The sequence below is a fragment of the Myotis daubentonii genome, chromosome 14 (assembly GCF_963259705.1).
Source record: "Myotis daubentonii chromosome 14, mMyoDau2.1, whole genome shotgun sequence".
NCBI classification, from domain to species: Eukaryota; Metazoa; Chordata; class Mammalia; order Chiroptera; family Vespertilionidae; genus Myotis; species Myotis daubentonii.
In genome coordinates, this window is record NC_081853.1 from 42,052,373 (window position 1) to 42,076,327 (window position 23,955).

General features: G+C 37.0%; 1 protein-coding gene across 1 annotated transcript in view; it reads left to right on the forward strand.

Annotated features, from left to right (window-relative positions):
• The window catches only part of RARB (retinoic acid receptor beta), a 646,552-nt gene that overhangs the window by 179,974 nt on the left and 442,623 nt on the right, over positions 1–23,955 (forward strand). The window contains exon 3 of the mRNA XM_059664097.1: positions 12,969–13,020. The gene's annotated coding sequence lies outside the window, so the exon portion shown is untranslated. The remainder of the gene's footprint in view (positions 1–12,968; positions 13,021–23,955) is intronic.

The window sequence follows — 23,955 nt, forward strand, 5'->3', positions numbered from 1 at the left end:
ACTATTTATTAAGTCTATACTAGTTCTCTCTTTCAATAGCTCAATATAGGGGCTCTTGCTGTGTCTGTACTATTTCTGCAGCTAAGTAAACTGAGAGGCTCAAAGGATTTGAACCAAGTCCTTTAAGGTTCAACACCTGCTCTCCCCACTGCACAATGATACCTCCCAGCATTTCTGGACTGAATTATGCTGGTTGTTCTGCTTGTATAAATCAGTAGGATCATTATCCATTTTATCTCTTCACTTTGTATACATATTGTCTACCCAGTGAAAAACACAAGATTGAAAAATAGTTAACTTGCTGATTTGGGGCATTTAAATGATCTGTCTGGATTTCCTACATTGTTGATCTGAAGAGCTATACCTTGCAGAATACTTAGTACAAACTAGCTCCACCTCCTCTCACCCAACATATATTACCCTACTTGAATGCATTCAACTTTCTCAGGTTAACACATGTTAGTAAAAGCAGAATGTTGATATTTTGAAGGAATGTATTGTTATGATATTAAATGTCTTATTTCATTGTACAAGTTTTGCTTAAACATATTCACTCAAGTTCTTAAAAAGTGCTTATAATGGTGCCTGTGTTTCTGAGACATTCTGTATGTGTTGATTAATTTTTGTGGCAGAAAACTAGCAGATTAAATGGCCAAAGTCTCTTCATCTTAGATTTCTTTACTCTTTATCTGATGGATGTGTTTCATCCAGCCATGCTTTTTTTTTCATTTCAGGGGATAAAAAAGACACATCTTCAGAGAAATGAACTAAGGCCATTTCTTTCTTTTAAATATCTTTTTATTGATTTTAGAGAGGGAGAGAGAGATAGAAACATCAATGATGAGAGAGAATCATTGATTGGATTCTTCCTGCATGTCCCTACTGGGGAACAAGCCTGCAACCGGGGCATGTGCCCTGACTGGGAATCAAACCCTGATCTCCTGGATCATGGCTCAACCACTGCACCATGCTGGCCGGGCTAAGGCCATTTCTTTTCTCCTTAGCTTAGATATAATAGTTTCTGGTATGGGAATACAACTAGGCATAGTTTTTAGCTGATTTGGAGTAGTCTTGGTGGGTGAAGTCACATCAAATAAGCAGCAGGACTTCTTATGAGTGTCTGTGGAAGAACTGAGATACCGGAAACTGGGAGAAAGGAAATAGGTTTGGAAGAGCAGGCAAAGGCTCATCAAGAAACATGCCTCTCTGCCAATTCCAGACAAATGTGTCTTCTACCACAGACTCTAGCATTCATGTGATTTAACTTAACAATTGTCAAAGGTCCACCAAATAATGATTTAGAGTTTCAAGAACTTCAGCATTGAATTTGGTGAAATATGGACAATTAGGACTGGAAATTTGTCCTTTCTAATTTCCACCACTCTGACCCTTCTTTTTCCTTGAGATGCTTGCCATGAAAAAGTTAGGAGACTTGCTGGAACAGGCTGAGAGATTGATGAAGGCGATAGTGGTTACTGTGAACATTTTAGCTCTGTGGATGTATTTGTCTGTGTAAAATGCTTCTTATGTGGTGTTAAGAATTGAAGAATATCATTTTAGCTCAACATCTTCACTTTAATTGGACTTTTAAATACCAACCAATGGTGGACTATGAATAATTTCTTGTGAAATTAATGAACATTTCAGGTATTTCATAGGAGCTGCATAATTTCCTAAATCCATTTACTTATTGGATAAATATTTTGACACTGAATAGAAAATAAGTTAGATACAGCTCTCCCCCCTAAAAAAAAGACCCGAATTGGTTGAGTGGTGTCATGAGTACTATAATCAGGCAAATAGGAAAAGGACATCATTTACTACTTGGGGAGAGAAAACTTTCTAGAAGAAGGAGCATTTGCTGTAGATTTTAAAGACTGAATAAGCAAGTATGGCAAGTTTCTAGACTCACAGAGTTTCATGTGACAACACTTAGGTGGTGTGTTGGCATGACCAGAAGATCATGCTTAGAAAGCTCTGCCCCACTTCCCATTCCCAGGCTGAGACTATGGATGGGGTCGAGAAGATGTCACGTCCACTGCCACAGAGTTAGCCTTCATTGAGCACATGACACATATTTCATGACCTTCACCATTAAAGCCACATTAAATGATTAGTATTTTTATACCAGATTTAACCCTGAAGATGAGACCCATAAACTAGTACTTTTAGGATAATTATTTACTTCTCAAAAGGCTTGTGGTTTCAGAAATATTAAATTGGGTTCCGCCACACTAAGTAAGTGGTTTTGTTTTAGAGAAGTTTCACACACATTCAGTTCAAGAAGGGAAGTGGTTCTACATGACTTAAGAGCAATTCCATGCTCTACCATTTTCCAGCATTTACTCCTGCTCTGTCATAATCCTCTTCAAGTTTTCAGCAGTTTTCTTTTATTCTATTTTAATTTATTTATTCAGACTTGTTTTATTGTTCAATTGTAGAAATCATTTACTGGCATCCGATAATAGAAGACAAAGATCTTCTTTCATATTATATTCATGTGCTCAGTTCCCACCCCCATTTTCCAACATAGTTCTATCACAATGTTAACTTAACCAATATTCAACATTACACATATGATTGTGCAAATATCACTTATAGTTGAATATGCCATATACTGTGATTACACTTCCTTCCGGCATATAATTTGGCTTGGTTCTTGCTGACACAACTTCTCTTTGACACAACTCACAATTTAATGTTTTAATTCTCTCTGGTCTACTAAATGTTCCATATGCTTTCAGGCTACTAAAATCTTGTTGTCATCTATCATCTGCTATTGTCTCCTCTCCCATTCTTTTTAACCTTGAGGATTTTTGCTTTGGGGGAGGAAATAAAGGGGCATCTTTGATATGCCACGTTTAACAAAAGTAGGATAGAGTTTTGCATGTGGGGCCACTGAAAAGGAAGGAGTGGGATTTTAAGTGAAATGTTTCACCATCTCAGAGGAAAAGCAGGTGTTGAGGCAGAGCATAGTTTAAACTACTTGTCAGAGATAGTAAGTAACACAGATAAAGTACATGTATGGGGGAGGAATAGAAAGGTGTCATTGTCCTTGTGAACATTCTATTTGTAAAAGTGGGAGAGAAGGAGTGTTTGCAGTAAAAAGACAGCTCTTGGCCTGGGGGTTAAAAGGAAAGAAAAAAGGAAGCTTGCAAATACTTTCAAAGAATTATCTAAAGGTGACTCATGCCTAACAACCAAAGTAGAGTCCAGCCTCTTTGAATCTTAAGTGCATAGAAATATGAGAAGCAAGAAAGGAGGATAAAGGTATTTGCAAAATTCAACTTGTAAATCTTTGGAGTAGGATACTAGGGTAGAGCTACCCTTTGGAAGAACAATCAGGCAGCTATAGGTAAAATATTTTTAGAACAGGATGGTCATAGAGGTAGGATGAGAAGGTAGGATGCTGTGATAGCAGGAGTAGAAGTAAGATAAAGGAAAATGTAAAGCAGCTTACTGACAGTTGCTGTGGAAAGATGAGGCAAATGTGAGGAAAGGGATAGAAAAACATACTCTACTAATTGCCAAATATAAGAACACTAACAGGGGTGTAAAGTCCAGCACAGAGAATATAGTCAATAATATTGTAATAACTGTATATGGTATCAGATGGGTATTAGATTTATCAAGGTGATCGCTTCTTAAGTTATATAAATGGCTAATCACTGCCTGGCTGGTGTGGCTCAGTGGTTGACCATCAACCTATGAACCAGGAGGTCACAGTTTGATTCCCAGTCAAGGCATATGCCTGGGTTGCAGGCTTAATCCCCAGTAGGGGGGCATGCAGGAGGCAGCTGATCAATGATTCTCTCTCATCATTGATGTTTCTATACCTTTCTCCCTCTCTCTTCCTCTCTCTGAAATCAATAAAAACATATTTTAAAATATCTCTAATTACTATGTTGTACACCTGAAAGTAATATAATATTTTATGTTAGCTGTAATTGGAAAAAAATTTTAAACACATGCATACTCTAGAACAGTTGGAAGAGGGAACAGAAGTACTCAAAGGTCAGTCATTCACGTTTAGATAACTACATTAGTGATGGTTCCATTCACAGAAATGGAGAAGTTATTAGAAGCAGAAACTAGAGAGGAAATGAGTTGTTTGTGAGTATAATAAATTTGAGTTCTCAAACCATAGGAAAATATCCAAGAGAACATTGGAAATGTGGATTTAATTTAAGAACAAACATCAGGGTTAAAAAAGAGAGGGGGCCTGCAATAAAAATAAGGAGTGTCAGTAAATCACTAAGCCACCTGTTTAACTCAAGTGACCCACCCCCCAAATTAAAACTACATCAATGGAAAAAAGTGGTGTTGCTTTACATTGCGGTTATTGCTTCTTATCTCAACATCACCTATCCCTTTTAGTAGCTCTGACACCATTACCAAACCTTTAAAATGGAGACTATCACTTAACTGAGGTAAGATACTTCATTTCCTTGTGCCTATCTCCTCACAATAAAATGAGAATAGTAACAGCACCTATCCCAATGGGTTGTTGTAAGAATTAAATGAGTTAATAATTGTAAAGTGCTTAGAACCACATGAAGCATGTGGTAAGTCCAAAACAGGTATTATGGCTCTTGTGTGTTTTTGTTTTGCTTTTGTCATTGATGAGGCGATGTGTCATACTTATTTCTGTATCCCTTGCAGTATTATCAAATTTGACGGTCAGTGTTCACTGTAGTGAATCTTAGGGTGACAAAGAATTATCAGTGCCATTTTCCTACTTTGGAGCATTTTGCCAGACATCACAAAGTGACTCAGCAGAAAGTTAAGCTTTAAGTGTAGGTCTTGTGACTTCAGATTCAATGTCCTTTCCCACAAAAGCTAGGTTATTCTATAAATTTTGCTACTTTAGTCCCCAAAATGTATTTGTCATTCATGCTACCTGCCCACTGTAAGATGCCCTGCTTATTGTAGATATCAGGATCCAAATGAATGGAGACTCCACCATAGTATATATATGCCTCCATGATCATTAAGGGAGGAAAAAGGGGAGGGGCTTCCATACCCATTTCATTGACCAAAGCTAATTGGCCACACCTAACTTAAACTAGACAGAGGATGTGAATTTGTACCTTTTATCCTCAGGAGAGGAGTGCCAGAATATTTGTAAGGAGCCCTAAGTATGATCCCACTATGGACAAACACACAGGATGCAAGCTATTTTATGTATGATTCCAGAACCTCCACTCTTGATCATCATATGAAACTGCCTCCCAAATTCTATTATAATTTTGAGATAAAAAGAGGTACAGTTGCCAGATTTAGCAAATAGAACATCAAGGTAAATTTAAATTTCAGATAAATATTCTTTTAGTGTAAGACTATCCCATGCAATCATTGAGATACATTTATACCCAGTTACTGGTTATTTATCTGGAATTCAAATTCAGCTGAATGCTCGTCCCTGTTTTGTGGCAATCCTACAGAAGAGCTTTACAGACCTCAAATCTGGTAGGAAATACCTAAACTCGTTTGGACAGACAACCATGCAATAACAGAGATAAGTGGATTCAATTATAATTGCGAGTGTTTTCCTGAAGGTTAACAGGAAGTTCCTTCAGGGGGAAATAGCGAAGATGATTGCAAAGTAACAATTATGCCTTTTCCCTAAAGTATCTTTCCCTCACACCAAAGGTAGTTCCATGCTCTCTTGTAGAAAACCATAGAAATCAGTGGCTCCTTGGGCATAACAAGAAAAAAGAAGCCAGGAGTAGTAAGGGTGGGGCCACAAGTAAGATGTGAAACAGTCTGTTTTGTTTTGTTTTAGAAAAAGGGGAAGAGATTTTAGGACTTGGCGTTGCTGAGAGAAAAGACTAGGCAGAGGCAATGAGATTGTCCTCTCTCTAGGTTGCCTGCACTTAACTTTTATTAGTTTCTTCACTGTTCACAGTTTGGGGGCATTCCTACTTGATTAGACTGAGTTCAGAGCAGACCATCAAAAGTCATTAAAATTGGGAAGTATCCCTAATAAGGAAAGGCATAAAGAACTGAAATAGGTTGAAAGGAGATTGTAGTTTTTATGCAAATGAAGGCACATCTAATTTAATAAACAACAACACCCCTGTGGCTTATGACAGGACATAATGGCGATTAATTTATTGGGTAAACATCACAGATAGACTCCTGCCACACGCATACAGACATACATAATTAAGAACATAAGGACCAGGTCAGATGACACACTCTTGGGCCTAGTTCCTGGACATTCCATTGGTTACAGGGAAAGAGACCAGACACCTATCAAAACTCTTCCCAACTCTTTGAATATATAATGTGATGAAATTGAACTCAATCCCTTTACACGAGCCCATCCAGCATCTCGTTCTTAAGAAAAACTGTTAACAACTCCCCTTGTTTCAAACATAGTTACTGATCTGTCTTTCCCCCTGACAAGATTGCAAGCTTTCTGGGGGTAAGGATGGGGCTGTGTTTGTATTTACCTTGTTCCCAATCCACGTGCAGCTTCCTTTGCTTAGCGGTTCCGCAGCAAATGCTTCTGAATTGAGCTGGAGCCTTGGCAGCGGTCCCTAAGATCCAGATGCAGAGCATGTTGCTGCCATTCCAGCTGGGAGCCAGCTTCAGAAAAGTCAGATCTCCTTTCCTCTAGGAACCTGTGATCTATGTGGGGAAAACGCTTACAATGGTCTTGAACATGACTTGCCAACAGATGGAAAGAAATCCAGTGCCAATAAATGCAGCCCATGTGTTCCTTAAATGTTGATGGAGTGCTGATAGGTGAGTTTGGAAATCACTTCACTTTGGACGTTAGCTAAAAACTTTCAAAGCTTCTGTGGAGTCCCCTAAGTCAAGTAGGACACTAGGGCCAGGTTAGGGTTTGTGGTACGTCTACTGTCTCTCTCCCTCACTGGCCTTACAATGTGGCCTCTAACACAGTGGTCCATGAAGCACCCTGCCTGTGATCCTCTTTGGAAACATACACTTTGGGAAGGAAAACTGCTGAAATCCAGAGTGCCATGATCCCTCACTCCACAGAAATGGCTCAAGCTCTGCTCTGGGCCTGCCACACACCATTGTCATTGTCCCTGAGGAGTTCTCAGGCTAGTGGAGATGTGTGGAGGAGGGTGGGCGGGGGGGCGGGGGGCACACGAACACAGTACCAGTACTTGTTCAGTGCTAGATTCTATGGATCGACACAGACTCTGAGGTGAGTTGGTGAAACTTGTATTGGAGGAACTAAAGTAACCTCATGTGACTGAAACCTAGACAAGCCTCTCTTAACCTAATTCCATTCATTAATTGATCCAATGGTTTATTTATTCATGCAGACTTTTATTTTACAAGGAACACAGCTAAGCACTGCATGAAATATATGAATGAATGGCTTGTCAGTTGTGACCTTGAGAAGCTGATTGTCTAGAAGGGGAGAAAGGCATGTAAATACCTTTATCTAAATCAATATAGAGAGATGAAGGAGCATGGGAGAGACACAGAGGCATCCAGGGAGCAGCCATGTGCTCTTCTACCTAGGGAGGTCTGCAGAGGCTCTGGAGAGATGGGGGTCTTTGACATGAACCCTGGGCTCACTCCTGGGTGTATTTGGAAAGGTAGACAGGAAGCTACTGCAAGCAGAGGCTACGAAGATGAGCAAAGGCAAGGAGGCTAGAAATCTCAGGTATGTGAATAACTTTCTCCTATCATTTGTCCCCGGAAGGAGAAGGAGACAGAGGAAATGACAGCATGAGAAGCAGAAGGACTGTGGATGTGGAAGAGGCCATGACAAAAGGGCTGGGAGCATGGAGAGCAAACTGTATCTACTTAGCCATTTTGCCAAAGGCCAGCTCCGCTTAAGAATCTGAAGAGAAAACTGAGATTATTTATGTTCTCCCACGAGCAATACATCCGAGGCCAAGAGGAGCTGAGAGTTATTGAGCTAGTTCAAAGCAATCTCGATTATTGAAAATGAATGAAATTGAATTCCACTTCCTACAGAGTCATTTATTGAGACACAAAAGCAATTAATATTGAAAATAAAATAATTGTGAACTTCTGAACTAAATTACCATGCAGATATAATGTACTGTCTCATCAGTCTTTAAATACTTCATGTATTAGAAAATCGTAACACCAGTGTGTGAACCAGGGTCCGCTACATCATTAGCATTTATTCATTCTGCTTTGGCCAGAAGGGGATTCTCAAGAGTAGTAAATTAAAAACCAAGGATTCAGAAATATAATTCCAAATGTAAAATTCACAACCCTGTGGAGGTTTGGGATTTCAGCTTGTAAATTAATTCTTTTGTTTGGTAGAATATTTTAAAAAGCTGAGCTTGTAATGTATTCCATAGTTCATTGACAGCAACAGGAACTTTTGCATTTTATTGAAAATTTGACATTGTCATGGACCACCTGTTGCCAGGTACCATGCGTGCATTTGATGAATGATTCTGCCCTCAACCTCAAGCATCCTTTTGTAACTGGCTTATGTACTGAGAGATGTTACATATCTTGTAACCCACTCAAGTCCCGACTTGTGTCGCTTTGCTCTATGAAAACACTACAAAGTCCATAGAAGGGTTGGTCACCCATTATACTTCCTTCTTCCCATTTTGGGAAATGAGGCTGTCTTTAAGTAGGGAACCAATGTAGAGCTTATGATAAGGATTGGAAGAAAGTAATTAGGAACATTTGGGAGGGTGAGAGTGGAAAGAAAAGAAGGCTAGTGAAGGGACAGTGTCAAGAAAAGTATCCTGGAGAGTAACATGTCCTCTCATGCTGGAGAGCTCTGGAATTAGTATAGGACATGCCTGGAGCATTGCAACCAGGAGCGAAGGAGCTGTTGTACTTATTCCTCTGATATCTGATGATTCACCCATGAAAAATCAGAGTTTGGCTCTTAGGAGTGAAAGCACGTGGGGTGCTAATGTGTGGGAAGACGGGAAAAGGGTCTGAGGGGATGTGGACGGTGTCCTGGCAGCATCTGCCACATCAGCCATATCAGATATTTCGTGGTTATCACTAAATGTGGAAAGATCATTTAATCTTACCAGACCATGGTGATAGCAAAGAATTTACTATCATCATCCTGGGAAATATACCTAATTCTTGACAGTCTCCATGCAGAGCTTGATATGCATGGAGAGCTTTCAAAGGGGCCAAGGAATCAATTTCCTACTGGTCCCAGGCTGGTGACACATGCTAGGCACTCTACTAAGTTAGGAAAATGAAGTAGGAGAGGCACAGTAGATAATGCCACTTGAGAAAGCTTCCAAACCGCTGGGCATAAGGCAGGAGGGAAGAGGCGGCCTCTGAAGAGCCATAGATACATCCATCTGAAAGAGTACTGGCTCAAAAATATGGTTGAGTGCACAATTTGACTGATCTGTAGCCCACCCATTTGCAACATGGAATGCCTAAAATAAATGACCTTCATATTAACATAAATATGGTTTGGACGTTGATTGAAAACTTTCCAGAATATAGAAAGGGAGAATAATGTTAAATTCTCTAGATTCCTGCTATCTCTTTAATGGTTGGGACTCTGCTTCAGAGAAATAGGAGCTTGAAGTAGTAGGTTCCATTGTAATATATAGCCAATACCTGAGGATTTCTTTAATACATATATGTATCCCAGGGAAGATAAATTAAACCCTTATTTTGAATGAGAGTTTGCCATCAGCATTTTGGGAGAAAAGAATTCTTTTCAGTATTCAATAAAACATAATGTTGTCTGTCTTTCAATAGGAAATAAAACACTGTCTCAATGCAATCCTTCCTTTGCCCCTCCTCCAAATCATTAGAGGGGAAAAATCTCTTTAATGACCAATACCCATCTAATGCCCTTGCAAATTGATTGAATGTAGCACTAATCCACAAGCCTTGAAGTAAACCATACCATGAGTGTAGGAGCCTTCATTGTTAGATCTTTACAAAGTTGTATTTTATAGTGGCACTCTCCTGTATTAATCCCAGGTGCCATGACATCTTTGGGGTTTTCACAGTGATTCACCATCAATGATCAGGCAGATAATTGAAATGTTAGTTTCTAACCTTTGGACTAACTATGAATGGTCCCAGGGCTACATTTAAACATTATAAATCGTTCTGCTGGAAATTTCCATGCTTTTTGCATTCAACATGCAAACCAGGTCCTATTGGCAGTTATAAACCAGCAGGGAATAGACATTTTAGGAACCTTTTGCAATAAGCACTCTTGTGTACTGACTATGACTTAAGATGTTCCATTGTTAAGGAACTTATGGTTATCTCCACAACTTTTCAAATTATGTTGGAGAATGGGAGTTGGGTTTTGATATCCCATTTATTTCCCCCCCTCTTAAAGTTTAAAATAAAAATACTTACCTAAAGACTGAATTTTAAATACTTAATCTCTTTGAAAAATTATAAGCAAAAATAAGTACTTAAAATAAAACTTCAATTAATCTAGGTTGGCTTGCTGCACTGACTGAATTTGCCAGGTAGTTGAGTAACTTTCCACTTCACTTTTTGCTTTGAAGACTTGGCATAGGAAAGGCTTACTCATTCCTAGATCCTATGGGATGAAAGCAGCTTCAAAGTAAAAATAAGGACTTCTTTTGTTTCAGTTTCTTGACCGTGGCATTATATTTGTGCTTGCTTTTATATTTCAAGAAGATGATGACCTTTTGTTCACTCAGGCTCAGTAAAGGAAGACTATCCAAATGATGGAGAAAGCTAAACTATCAATTATTTTAAAAGAAATAGAATATTTTTACTACAAACAATATCTTAACTACAGGCAATATTTTTACTATGGAGCTTGATCATTAAAGTCCTTTCAGAAGGGCTCTTAGAGAAATGGAATGATTGCTTAGATAAGAATGATTTATAAAGAGTTGTTTTGTCTTTTTTTTAATGTGTTTCTTACACTATTAATTTGCTTTGGAAGCCTGTCTTTATCATTGATACAAAGATATACTTCTGAACAATTAAAATTATAGTTATATGTGTTTTTTCTGAGTTAAACTATTCTTCTTTGACACCATTCAAACCAGTGTTTAATTGTACACTTCCACTTTGCTCAGATGGTAAAAAATGTCTTTACAACATGAACTTCCTGCCCATTAACATTCACCTAAATGACACTAGGGTGCCATTTGGTTAATTACATTTGGAGTTCAAAATTTTGATTATGGCTGATTTATCAGAGGTAATCTCTTAAAGGCATAAAATTAAATAATGGGCAATGCAGGTAAAGAAGATTAACTTTCCCTAAATCATCAGGAGTGTCTTGGTTTTCGTAAGTATACTGGATGTTGATATAGTACACTTGGCTTTTGTGTTGGGTGGTCTGTGTAAACTCCAAGTGGTTAGATTCAGGGAATAGTATTCCAACCGTGGGTCATTACAGGTTACAGGAACAAACTTACTGGTCTAATGACTTTTGATTTTAAGATGTTATAAAACTTCACTAGCTTTTTCTTTCATTTAGTCTATTGAACTATTTAATGTGATCTATGCTAAGTGAAGCACAAAGGTAAAACTCTTGCTCTCATGGAGTATACAAGTTGAGTGGTGGGCAAATCTAAACCAAATAAGAAGTTAATGAATACAATTATCACAAGTTGTTTTAAAAAATGCTTGGAAATTAAAGACCTAGTGTCCTAAGGCAGAGAATGAGAGGGTGTGAAGTGATAGATGACTTAAGTTATTTTAGAACTGTATTTAAGTTATTCTAGACACTTAAGTTATTTTAGGAACTATAATTTACGGCTCTTGAATAATTCTAATGATAATATAATATGTGGTCAATGCAGAAAACTTGAAAATTATCAAAAAATCCACCTATAATTTTTTTCACCAAGAGGTAACCAGTATTAACATTTTGGCAAACAGCGCCCACTTTCTGACATATATATGAATACTTACACATATGAATTTTCACAAGAAATAAAGTCTTACTTCACACATTATTATACAGCCATTTTCTACTTTTTAGAATGAACATTTCTCCCATGATATTTTATATTGTTTTACATTATAATTTTAATGGCTGCATATAATTACAGTTATGTCTTAACCAATCCACCATTTGTGTACATTTCAGTTGTTTACAGTTTTTCACTTATATAAAGAGTGGGATGTCTATCCTTTTTCTTATTTTTAATTATTTCTTCAGGGAACACTCCTAAAAGTGGAATTGCTTGGTTTAACTCCTGAGGCTTTGAATGTGGAAGTAGTAGCCATAAAAAAAACAAACAACAACAACAAAAACCCAAGTACTGAATACTTTCACTAGCTAGAAACATGTCCCCTTTCTCTATATATCACTTTTATTAGGTTATTTTTTCATTTTTAAACTTTTATCATTTCAGTAGTCACAAAATTACAACAATAACTATTCTATTTTTTTTATTTTATGTGAAATTTGAATATATTTCTAGTAATGTTTTAAGATTTGCGATTGCTTTTAAAGTAAAACTAGAAACAAAATCAAATGTAGAGTAATTGGGAACTTTTAGAATATGAGCATTCTGAAGACAAAATTGAAGGTGATGCTCTTTACAAAAGCAAGTCAACAAGGTACAAATGAGAACATCAGTAATAGAATGGGAACAAAAAAAAAGTAGTTTAGAGCAAACAGACAAACTTGGAATCAAGGTTAGGAATCTTTGTCCCATGAATCAGTTTGCTGAAATTTCTGATGAGCAATTTATTTTTAAATTGAATTATGAAAATTGGCAGTAAGTTAGAATTCCTGTGATTATTCTTTTGAAAGATATTATAGTAAACCAATGAGAAAAATAGGTTGTCTATGAAGACTACATTCCAATAGCAATGATAAATGGAAGATTTTAATTTGTAGGTCCCCTGGCAAACATTTTTCCCTATAACTGTTAGTTATCAAAATTAAATAATACTAAGAAAATTGAGTGGCTGTATTAAATGCAGTGACAGAATGTAGGATTTAAAGGCATTTGGAAGATTGTCTAACACAGCTCCTCATTTTACAGGTAAAAGAGAGTACTGCAGAGATGAAGTGATTTGTCCAAGGATCCATACCTGGTGAGTAAAGAAAGAAGAAATAAACAAATCTGAAAAATTAACACAATGAATATCCTGAGTGGAGATAGAAAAGAGCTGGGTTTAAGTTTCCATCATAGCTGTGGGGACAAATGCAGAATTTTTGTACTCACATAGATGAAGCACTTGAGCAAGGAAAAATTGACCAAATTTATTGTTACCTCAATAAGACAGACTTATATCATGTAGATTCCCTTGAAATGTTTTCATATTGTTTGCAAAGATTGGGTAGACATGACCATATCAAAATGGTCCTGAGGTTTTCTGAGAAAAGATTAATGTGCTTGGCATGGAACTTATACAATAAAGGAAACACTATAGTTTAATTCATAGTGATTTAAGAAGATGGGAAATTTTGTGAGATAGGAAATCTAATTATAGTAAAAATAAAATTTCATTTACCCATCATTTAATCCTTTATTCATTATACTTTTTATTGGGAAGATAAGTATGTACAAAGAGTAGCAAAAACATTTTGAAGTGTACTAGGAAAAAAATAAGGAATTAATGTAATGCTACTTAACTATAAATTTCTCATACTATAATCATATTTTAATTTAATCTTCAAGTGAACCTATTGGGTAAGTTCAATTGGTTATTTTAAAACAGAATTCCTATAGCAGTTCCAAATAACTTTATTGCTTTCTCTAATTCACTTGGAATTTAATGTATTTTTTAATGACTTGATAACTTTATTTTCTATTCTACTTGGTATGGTTATACATTCAGTTGGAAATTTTAATATTTGAACACAGCTTCCTTCTGTTTGGTTTTGTTTAGTGGCTTTTCTTAATTATTAGCTAGCTTTTCATCCAACTTTAAATGTAAAGTGAAATAATTTAATAAACTTATTGTTATAGTTTAACACCAATATATTGATTTATTTAATTTTATATTCCAGAAATCAAAGTATTTCATACTAATTAAATGTTGCTAATAATGACTATGTCTACAAGTTAGAGAAAAAAGTGATTCATACTGTTTTGTTCATTTGTGGGAATAAGTATATGAATATGGGCAAGATATTTTTTGAAAATAAAAACCTTGTTGAATCTTATATGCAGTGCATATTTTAATAAAGCTTAAGTAATTAAAACATCTTGGCACTGGTTTAGGAATAAAGAGATCAGTGAAACAGAATAGGGTCTAGAAAGAAATCTAAGTATAGGGATTTAATATTGGAAAGAAGTAGCATTTCAACTTAATAGCAAAATAATGGTACAGTCAAGAAGTAATAAAGAGAAAAAAAGACAACATAAAAATGTCTTTATGGAAAAGACAAAATTAAAGCATTTTTTTCAGCAAATAAGGAACATATACATATAGACACATCCATAAGAATAGAGGACATAATTTAGTAAAGAAATAGACAAATGGTATTCTTATAAGAAATATCAATGACCAGTAAGTAAAATTTAAAAATTGTTCAAGTGTACTAATACTTAAATACAGGTTAAAATGTATTTTGTGTTTTAGAATTGATAACATTGAACAATGGCAAGGTCATAGGGACATCTGTGCTCTCTTCATTATAGGTGGGGATATGAGTGAAATAACTTTTCTTGGAGTAAAATTGACCAATTATTAAAATTCCAATTATAAGCACTGTATGACCCAATTGCCTAACTTCTCAGAAAATATTCTATGAGATTATTGAAGTTCATAAGCTCTATGTTCAAGATGTTCATTGTGCTTTGTTTGTGACAGAAAAAAAAATAATAAAATAGAAGACTGGTTAAATAATTCATGCTATTTCAATATAAGGAAATCTATAGGTTCTATTAAAATGCAGTAAATCTATGTCAGATTACATGTAAATATGTCAGTGGTGATTGAGAAATGCAAGTTATATGATTTTGTTAAAAACAGCATTATAGTTATAAAAAACTAGAGGCTGGTGAACAGAATTTGTGCACAGGTAGTTCCCTATGCCTGGCCAGCTATCAGGGTTGATTGGGGTCTTCTGGCTGCCTGCCGGGGGGCCTTCATTCCCTGGCTGCCGGCCAGAGCCTTCATTCCCTTGCTGCCAGCCAACACCTTCCTTCGTTCCGTGCCACCCCCTGGTGTTCAGTGCACGTCTTAGTGAGCGATTGAGCTCCCGGTCTCCCGGTCGAACTCCCGAGGGGACACTTTGCATATTAGCCTTTTATATATATAGGTATTTGTCTCTGGGTTTAGAATTGGAAGAGTGGGTAGGTTATCTATTTTATCCTCTATTATTTTAATGTATTCTGATTATGGGTGCTTTTTACTTTTTATTTGATTTTGAAATATATAATTAGCATATAAACATGGAAAAAACAGAAAAGTGAAAGTAGAACAATAAAAATAGTAGACAAGGGATCTATTTTATTCTTGTGCTACCTGACTACAAAATTGTTTTGATATATAACCTTGAAGTATTCATTAAAAGTGCATATCTTCAAGAAATTACATTCCTAGGTATATACCCAAGAAAAATGAAAATAGATGTCTGCACAGAACTTGTATTACTCATAATATCCAAAGTGTGGAAAAAACCCAGATTTTTACCAACTGATGAATAGATAAATAAAATGTGGTGTATCCATATAATGAAATATTGCTGTAGTAAAAAGAAATAACATACCAATGTACATTATAACCTGGCTAAATCTTGAAAATACTATGTTAAATGAAAGTAGCCATTCCCAAATAACATGTTATTCTACTGATATAAAATGTTTAAGATATGTACATGCCAAGAGAGACAATAGATTATTGGTTGCCTAGGGCGGGCTAGGAAAGATAAGATAAAGAGTTATTGCTACTGGGATTTCTTTTGGGGGAGATGAAAATTTTCTAAAATTAGGTCATGCTGGTGGTTGTACAACTCTGTGAATATACTTCAATCATTGAATTGTACACTTTAAATAGATGAATTTTATGGTACATGAATTATCTATAATAGTAAAAGCATAATATGCTAATTAGACCAGACATCCTTCCAGATGAAGCCTGTGCTGCAAGGGAAGCCCGGGTCCTGGGTGCCTGCCAGCAGCCAGAGGGAAGCCAGTGCCAGCAGCTGGGAGAAGGAAGGTCTACTCTTGCATGGATTTCATGCATCAGGCCTCTAGTATCTCAATAAAGATTCTTAAAAGTACACACTTTCAACACTAGAAATAAGGAGACTTTCGGACATGCAACTCATAGAGTCCATGGTACTTTCCTTTGGATTTTTAAACAACCAAACAAGAGCAGTGTAAATTAGGACCATTTCTGAAATGGCTTCTTAGAGATAGGGAGTAATAAAGATTATCAGTACTTTAGTAGTCTGGAGCTGAGTCTGAAAATGTAACATACCCTTTTAGTAGTTACTGAAGTTTCCTTAGCAAATGGGATCTACACCAGTGGTGGTGCCAGTGATGATTTAAATCATATTAAATTATATAGTGAGGAAAATATTTTCTTCCCCTTACCATTTGTCCTCTAAAACTTTGGATTATCTTGGTAGCAGAAGGTATTTGATGGTTTCCCGTTGTCTATAGTTTTTTTTTTTTTTTTTTTTTTTTTAAAGAGTCCAGTCCTGAGACTCAGCACTATCCTTAGGCCACCCCATCTAACAGGGCTCATTCACATTGTTTGTTTTCATCCTTTTTATTTTTATAGTTTATCTTTTATTTGAGTTAAGTGAAGCTGATTTATCACTTTTACAGCATCATAATTTGCCCAATATAAACACATTTATTCAAGTACAACACATACAAAATGTGCTGACCTAAATAAAAATAAAAAGAATGAAAGTTGTTTGCCTAGTTAGGCAAAATTCATGCTGGTGGAATGTGAATAACTGAAATTTAAGAAGAACTTACAGACTATAGCAGTCATACAATTTTGGCACTTCAGGGACCTGTAGACCATTTGGTTCAAGACATTTGTTTGACAAATGAGGTAACATAGACCACAGAAGGTTGGGGCCTTGAACAGAGTCACATTTTCAGACTCAGCTTTAAGGTAAGAGAAGTCCTGGTAACTCCTTTTACCCCACATCACTAAGGGGAAATTGCAGGAGGTGTGGTTTAGCTCAGCTGAACCAGAATTTATTCCTCTGTGATTTAGGGAGACTCAATTAGGGAGGACTGTGATCACCAAATGCCAAGTTACAATCTCCCCATTTCTGTTTGCAGTGCAGTGTTCTTGAACTTTTGTTGTCAGGGACAGACAGAGAGTAAAGAGATGGGATTAGGAAAAGGCAGGAGCAGGAGGAAGGGCAGATCTATCCTCCTTTTTGTAAAATGCCAAACCTAATTCCAATGATTGCTTTAGTGATATAACGATAACCAAGATTAAAGCAAGCAAGCACCCACTGTAGGATATGAGAGCTGAAGTTTTAGATTTCATTATAAGATTGCCATTTCAACAAAATAGTAATATGATGGCAATGGATTTTCATTTTTTTCTCCATTTCTGTTGAAACAGTCTCATAAATATCCTTAGATACAAAGGAGATCTCTCAATTTCACAAGAGCTCGAGAGTTCTATTTTATTCCTATGCTGATTTATCTCCAAAATATCTTTTTGATGTACCGCTTCAATATTCTTGCCAATGTCCATGACATCAGCAATCAAAAATGGCATTATTTTTAGGGTTGTTTTATTTTTACATATAGTTGTAGGTTATCAAAAAAGTGGGGGGAACTCCTGCTTTGTGCTCACTCACTGAAACATCTCCCTGCTGTTAGTAAGGGAGTTTATGGCTCATGTACCTAATTGTTCCAGGGGAGGGGGTGGAGGGGGGAGGAGAGATAGTATCCATGAAAGGAGGCAACTTTACCTAGAGCTATTGGGTAAAATGAACATAAGGCACAGGGAAGGAAACTAGTATATTTACCTGTTAATATTTCTTATATGAGGAGAAAGTGTTTTTCCAAATCGTATTTTAGGAAACGGAGGTTCTCAGACCACATAGATAGAAAGTGACAGCTCTGCATCTCTAACACTCTACACTCCCAGGTCCCCAAGCTGAACTTCAGACCATGTTCAAGTGGGCCAGCCTTCCCAGGCCTCAGAAATGAATATTTTACCCACTGAGGCTGTTAGCTACAAAGATAGTGATCAGATGTCATGATCAATGAGGTTCATTTAGTTGAAGAACATAGGAAAGCATAAATTGGTTAGGTACACTTGATTTTAACTAATTTCCTAGCACTTTTCTCTCTTTCCCATTTCTAGAGTTCAAGCCTACATTACTGTGAAGTCTCTTTTAGTTATTATTTTAGTTATTAAAATCCCTTGCAAAGAATCTAAGATTCACCTGGTTTGCATATAATTCCTTTCTATGTCAAATAGCGCTTTAGTAAAACTTTAACTCTGAAATATTGGCATTAAAGAATTAGTTATTGGCTTAGTAATTATGCTTTTCCTCTAGACAGTCCATTTAAAAAGAAGTCAATGTATTTTTATATTCAAAGAATGATGTTAAACTAATATAATAAGCAGTGAATCTCTGAAGTACACAAGCAACACTAGCTGTAAAAAGTATTAATAGTGTTATACTGACCCAAACATTATAGAAGCATTTTCACTAGATGTGTCTCATCTTCTAGTGAAGTTTTCTTTTGTTATCTTATATAATAAAAGGGTAATTGCAAATTGTCCCCTTAACCGGGAGTTTGACCAGGGTTTGACCAGAGGGTGGGGCAGGCTTGCCAACCACCTGGCTGGCCCTGCCCCTGATCACTCCCCCTCCCCCATTAAGGGCAGGGCCAGCCCTCCATCCACCCACAGCCCCTCCCCCTGGCCAGCCCAGCCCAATCAGCCTCAATTGGGGCGGGCCGACTGGACCCCACCCATGCACAAATTCGTGCACCAGGCCTCTAGTACTCATAATAAAGTACCAACCATGTCCGAGATATAGACATGAGCATGATCAGAATCCATGGCTACCTTCCTTATCACAAAGGTCTCTTAAGTAAATGTGTAATTATCAAATTGTGTATTTGGTTTTTGATAGGGCAAGAGGGAGGAAGGTATGTGGTATTAGGTACCATATCTGAGAATCTAAGACCTTAAGGCCTTACATAACCCAGCCAAACATATGAAAAATAAAGTCAGTAGGTTACTTAATGTGTGGGAGGCATTGGCTACCTCATTCCTGGAGAAGGAACAACTCAATGTTACCATGATTTTAACAGTTTGATGGCCCTTGAGATTGTTCTGTAGAATCACTCTTTTACCATGAAAGGAAGAATTTGGTACTGTTTTCTTCCGTGATCCATTAACTAGTGAAGAAATGTGCCCTACCCCCATTCCCAACAGAATACAATGGTGGGGAAATCAGACAGTGCCTGCATATGGAATAAGCAGGGTTTTTTCTGAATGACCCATGGTTCCCATATTACTGTGGTGTCTAAATAAGCTGCTGCCTTTTAATTTTAATGCGAGAGATGTAATTTCCCTGTTGTTTTCCAAGGCTGTCAGATAATAGACAAATTGCCTTTGATAAAACACGCTTTCAATTTCAACAATGTAATATTCAATTTTCATTTTCATAAGGGGTTACTTTAATGGCTTCATTTGGTTGACTAGGATGTCAGTGTCTAGCACTCATCAGTAAAGATTATAGTATGAGTTATAATTCAGAAGGGCATATGTTACTATCACATTTATTATCTCCAAATACTTTTCTGTGCTCATTCTTGAAAATCAGGAGTGACAAGCCATTTGAGAAAATAATTTCTCTTTGCTCTATTTTTCCCTAAAATTCACTTAGAAACAAGCAATTTGGGCATCTGTTTATTGAAGAATTTAAGCAATGCTGTTTATTAAAGGAAGGTGTGTTCTAACTCCTGGAATTCCAAATCCTAGAATTCCTGCTAGTAGTTTCTATTCCCTTTTAATTTCACTACCGTGTGTGTGTGTGTGTGTGTGTGTGTGTGTGTATGTTCATACACATATCTTCCTCCCTCTTGCCCTATCAAAACACAAAGCAGATCTTAAAAACAAACAAACACTTTCTTGTTTTAAAATTCCCAATTATAAAGGTAGCATATATCTAGTGTAGAAAATTCTGATAATATAGAAAAATGGAAAAAAATTAAAATTGTCTGTTAAATCCCACATGTACTTCTTTTTCATAATCTTATTTAAACCTCTCATAATTAAGAGATTATCATCTGAGCCTGGCCAGTATTTCTCAGTGGTTGAGCGTCAACCTATGAACCAGGAGGTCATGGTTCGATTCACAGTCAGGGCACATACCTGGGTTGTGAGCTCGATCACCAATGTGGGGCATGCAGGAGGCAGCTGATCAATTGTTCTTCTTATCATTGTTGTTCCTATCTCTTTCTCCCTCTCCCTTCTTTCTCTGAAATCAATAAAAATTTATTTTTTTTTTAAAGAGAGATTACGTGTATCTGCTTGAGGGCTTAATTACATCTGAGAAGTGGTTCTATTAGTATCTTTGCTCAGCTGTTTGGTCATGTATTCACCATGCCCATGCAGAATGACCAGCACCCCCGTATATGAGATGCTGCTGCAATGCTGCCCATAAGCCCTGCCCCAATTTCAGTCAACAGCTGAGCAAATGGTGAACCCATAGTACCTGTCATGTTAAATTAAAGACATGCAGATGAATAATGTAGAGGTCCTTACTGATAGGTATAGATAGATATGTATTCACTGAGTAAGCGCCCCAGCCAGGGTTTGGTTAATCATGAATGGGTACCTGGGAGAGGCAGGCACTCCACATGGGTTGTACAGGAAGAAGTCAACCTGCAGAACAAAATTTAAATCTTCTTAGTTTATTATAGGTAGTTGAAGCCAGAGGTTGAATGGAATTGCCCCTAATAGAATATGGAGAAGAGAAGCAAGCACAGGACAGAATCTTGGAGAAATCACAACACTTAATGGTTGGCCAAAGAAGATGAGCTTGCAGAAGAGATTGAAAAGAAGCAACCAGAAAGCTTGTTGGAAAATTGAAGTATATGGTATGCAGTGGGCACAGAAAGAGAATGATTCTAGTTGGAGGAAGTTGGCCATTGGGTCAAATGCTGTTTGTTGATAATAATGTTTGAAGGATACTCATTGGGTTTACCACCATAAATGTTATTGGTGACACTGAAGAGAGCTGTTTTAGGACATAATATAGGTAAGAAAGAACAGACAGAAGTGGATTCAGAGGTTTTGGCAATATTTTTAAATACCTTGTATCACATTTTAACATTTAATGTAATTATTTGATGTGTAGCTCTGGTGTTTTCATTATTTAAAATGTGTGTTCCGCATGTGTATTGACTATGCCTTAACTCTGATAACCCTAGTCATAGTATCATATTCTCTAAAAAGTGCTCAATAAATATTTGAATGATGAATAAATCTGTCATAAACCTACGTCTTCTATACTTCCTCTGCCATTTTCTTCTGTCTTTGATTCCTTCCTTCTCCTGACTTTCTGCATTTGATCGGTTCTCAGGTGATATCAATTCTTCTGTAACATATCTCTATGTTACAGTTTTTGGCTAGGGACAAATGAACTCTCCTTTCTTCTTGAAATTAAATCTTCAATTAATTCAAGTTTAACTTATGTAAAACCTCTCCTTCCCCCCCCCCCTCTTCCTCTGTGTGAGTGTGTGTGTAACCAGCCTTCTCTTCTACCTCATTCTTCCCACTTAACTCTACTTCTTCCCTCTCCATCTCTCTCCCCCATCTCTGCATCTTCCTAAGAATTCAAGCACCATTTTGAACCAAAACATGTAAGTTGTAGAAGTACAAAAAAAAACCACAACACTAATCACCTACACTTGTCCTACAAAGAGATATTTGAAAGATAGCTTGAGGAGGCAAAAAAATAGATTCACATGAGAACTAAGAACACATATTGAAGTGGTAAAATCTGAGAAATACTTAAGATGAAACACAAAGTCTTAGCTAACTGAAGGAAGAAAATTCTATGAGTCTGCCAACTTCTTCTTTGATTAATGACATCAAGAGTAAATTCACAGAAGATGGGAAGTGGGGAATTAGCTATTGCTTTCATTGTTGTATCCAGGATGATGTTTGAATCCTTAGATACCCATGAACTAAAAGGACGCGACTGAGTTTATATGTCCCATGGTGCAGTCCCTCAGCACAAAGCACCGGCTGGGCTGCTGAAGGATGGATCTGATTGAGGCAGGAAACGCCATCTATAATGGAGGCCTCATCTATAGTGATGGTGCGCCTTCACCTCCTGTGGTGCTCAGGGGAGGAGCAGCTTATCTTCAGGATGGCCAATCCTTTATGGTTAGTATCAGAAATGAGCCTATCAATCAGTCACATGAGACTTTTAAAGGGGCACCAGGGCCATAAACTTTATGAAAAAGGCTAGAGATTACATTCAGCCCTCAAGCAGATTCACAATTACCCTAAACCCAGTTCAGGGCAGGGAGACTAAATCTTCTTTAAAAAAAAAAAAGTGAAGACTTCCACACTCATCATGGCTTTTAGAAGCTAAGAGATAGGCGATAACAATTGCCAGACAAATCTTTCCTCCTATGGCTATGCAAAGAAATGAATATTTAGAAGGGCAAGGAAGAAGGAAAGCAATAGTAGAAAAAGAAAAGCAGAGAAGCAATTGGCTGGAATGGGGAGGAGAAAAGAAAGAAGACTGGAGAGAGATTTTTTGGAATCTGCAAAGACTTGCCTGCTTATGAGATAAACTTGTTGATATTGAGGGGTCTTGAAAAATCCCATTGATTTATCCACTGCAAGCAGAAGTTAGAGAAAATCTCATTTTCATGAGCTTTCTTTTCTATCATTCTTTTCCCCAGTGACACAGAAAGTAAACCTTTTGTAAGGGCTTTCTCAGACAGTTTGACATTTTGTTGAATTAACGGGTGTGTATATTGTACCAAATTTATCGGCTGCATCTTCCCATCCAAGCAAGGAATAATGTTATATTGAATAGAGTTCTTAGGGCACCAAGAGAACTCTGGAAACTTCCCAGAGTGATCTTGATTCTGAAGTCTGCCTGTCTGCCTCAAATTCCCCCGTGGCTCACTCCCTATCTGCCTGAATATAAAATGGTGAGGACATTCTAAATCTAGTGGGATTTTTTGTGTGACACCCTAGATCTGTCTCCCTGAGGCTTCCTTTGTGTGTGTGTGTGTGTGTGTGTGTGTATTTATATATTTATATGTTTATATATTTATATATTAATGTATATATGTATATATAGTGTATATATACTGTGATAATTGTTATAATATTTTATATTATATATTGTTATAATGTTTTATCTGGCTGATTTCAAGAACATCTGAAATATTTGGAAAAAGGTGTAAGAAGGGAAAGTTAGATGAGTGTTGAGGCATCATTTTGCTGGAACAACTGAGTCTGTTTTGACCCGTTAGGGACAAACATTTCATACATAAATGTTGAGTCCCAAAATGAATAGAACATGTGATCTGGCCTCCATTTAGGAAGCCCTTGTCACCCAACTCCTGGTAATGACTCAGTGAGGCAGAGTGTGACTATAGTTTCCTAGGGCTGCTGGAACAAAGTTTTACAAAGTGGGTGGCTTAAAACAACAGAAATGTACCATTGCACAGTTCTGGAGGCTAGAAGTCTAAAATTAAGATGTCAGTAGGACCATGCTGAGACGTACAAAGGCAAATCCTTTCTTGGTCTCTTCCTATTCTGTTTGCTGGCAATCTTTGGCCTGCTGCCACATAACTGCAATCTCTGCCTTGACCATAACGTGGCATTCTTTGTGTGTCTCTGTTTTCACATGGATTTCTTCTTACAAAGCATCAGTCATTTTAGATTAGGGGCCTACCCTACTCCACTATATTCTCAACTTAATGAATTACATTTGCAATGACCTTAGTTCTAAATAAGGTCAAACTTGGAGATTAGGACTTTCAGCTGCCTTTTCTTTTTTTTGAAGGGTAGAGAAACAATTAAATGCGTAACAATGAC